We start from the raw sequence: 2,274 nt of genomic DNA on the forward strand, positions 1-2,274 counted from the left end.
TTAAATACACAACATGTAATCGATGGGATTGGAACCAGGTGTGATGGAAGACAAGACAAAACCAAAGGAACATGAGAAGAGAATCAGCGATGACTAGAGGTCGGTGACCGACGGCGAACGCGCCCGAACAAGGAGAGGACCAACCGGCGGAGTCGTGACAGTACCCCCGACATGCAACTCCAGTAGCACGTCGACACCAGCTTCGGGGCGACCCGGAGGGCGAGGCGCAGGGCGATCTGGACGAAGACGGTGGAACTCCTGCAGCATAGATGGGTCCAACACGTCCTCGATCGGAACCCAGCACCTCTACTCCGGGCCGTACCCCTTCCCACTCCACGACATACTGAAGGGCCATCGCCTGGCGCCTCAAATCCAGTATGGAGCAAACGGAGTACGCCGGGGCCACCCGATGTCCAGAGGGGGTGGAGGAACCTCCGCACCTCGACTCCTGGAGCGGACCAGCCACCACCGGCCTGAGGAGTGACACATGAAACAAGGGGTTAATACGGTAATCAGGAGGAAGCTGTAACCTATAACAACCTTGTTCACTCTCCTCAGGACTTTAAATGGCCCCACAAACCGCGGACCCAGCTTCCGGCAGGCAGGAGGAGGGGCAGGTTTCGGGTTGAGAGACAGACCCGGTCCCGGTGCGAACACCGGGGTCTCACTGCGGTGGCTATCTGCATTCCTCTTTTGGCGCGTCATGGCCTGCTGAAGGTGGACACGGACGGCTTCCCATGTTTCCTCCGAGCGCCTGAACCAGTCGTCCACTGCAGGAACCTCGATCTGACCTGATGCCAAGGCACCAGAACCGGCTGGTACCCCAGCACGCACTGGAAGGAGAGAGGTGAGTGGAGGAGCAGTTCTGTGCCATCTCGGCCCAGGGCACGAACGCCGCCCACTCCCCCGACCGGGTCAATAGGACCACAGAAACCTACCCACATCCTGGCTCACTCTCTCCACCTGCCCATTACTCTCGGGTGAAACCCTGAAGAAAGACTGATCGAGACCTCCAGACGTTCCATGACCCTAGAAGTGAACTGGGGACCCAGATCAGACACTATATCCTCAGGAACCCATAGTGCCGGAAGACGTGTAAACAAGGCCTGGAATGCATTTCAATTAACAGGTGTGCCTTAAAAGTTCATTTGTGGAATTTCCATCCTTCTTAATGCGTTTGAGCCAATCAGTTGTGTTGTGACAAGGTGGGGGGTATATAGAAGATAGCCCTATTTGGTAAAAGAACAAGTCCATATATATATATATCAGCACCTGCCCTCCTTGTCTCTCTTACCCACCAGACCCAGTTTATCAGCACCTGCCCTCCTTGTCCTCTCTTACCCACCAGACCCAGTTTATCAGCACCTGCCCTCCTTGTCCTCTCTTACCCACCAGACCCAGTTTATCAGCACCTGCCCTCCTTGTCCTCTCTTACCCACCAGACCCAGTTTATCAGCACCTCCTTGTCCCTCCAGTTTTTGTCCTCTCTTACCCACCAGACCCAGTTTATCAGCACCTGCCCTCCTTGTCCTCTCTTACCCACCAGACCCAGTTTATCAGCACCTGCCCTCCTTGTCCTCTCTTACCCACCAGACCCAGTTTATCAGCACCTGCCCTCCTTGTCCTCTCTTACCCACCAGACCCAGTTATCAGCACCTCCCCTCCTTGTCCTCTCTTACCCACCAGACCCAGTTTATCAGCACCTCCCCTCCTTGTCCTCTCAGTTTATCAGCACCTCCCCTCCACCAGACCCAGTTTATCAGCACCTCCCTCCTTGTCCTCTCTTACCCACCAGACCCAGTTTATCAGCACCTCCCCTCCTTGTCCTCTCTTACCCACCAGACCCAGTTTATCAGCACCTGCCCTCCCTTGTCCTCTCTCTTACCCACCAGACCCAGTTTATCAGCACCTCCGTATTTCCCCATCCTTCTTCTCAAACACATCTACTGTACACCCCCTCTATTACACCTACTTCCTCATCCATTCTCCTTCATTCACACAACATATAGCTTAGTCCTCACACATCCATTCTCTTCCACCCTCCTACACATATTCATATTCACCTCCTTCACTCTCCCATTCATATGCACAGACACATACCCACACATGCACCCCTCATACCCTCTCTCTCTCTCACACACACACACACACACACACACACACACACACACACACACACACACACACACACACACACACACACACACACACACACACACACACACACACACACACATCACATAGGTGATGACAAAATGTCTATGTTATGTTCAA

General features: G+C 53.9%; 1 long non-coding RNA gene across 1 annotated transcript; it reads right to left on the reverse strand.

Moving 5' to 3' along the window:
- Positions 1-1,293: 1,293 nt before the first annotated feature.
- LOC127926865 (uncharacterized) lies at positions 1,294-1,716 on the reverse strand. Its single transcript, XR_008125308.1, has 3 exons — positions 1,657-1,716; positions 1,517-1,610; positions 1,294-1,459 (listed from the first exon to the last, which is right to left on the reverse strand). It is a non-coding gene; the product is annotated as an uncharacterized LOC127926865 (long non-coding RNA).
- Between the last annotated feature and the right edge of the window lie 558 nt (positions 1,717-2,274).

This window comes from Oncorhynchus keta, unplaced genomic scaffold (genome assembly GCF_023373465.1).
Source record: "Oncorhynchus keta strain PuntledgeMale-10-30-2019 unplaced genomic scaffold, Oket_V2 Un_contig_8543_pilon_pilon, whole genome shotgun sequence".
In the NCBI taxonomy this organism is placed as follows: Eukaryota; Metazoa; Chordata; class Actinopteri; order Salmoniformes; family Salmonidae; genus Oncorhynchus; species Oncorhynchus keta.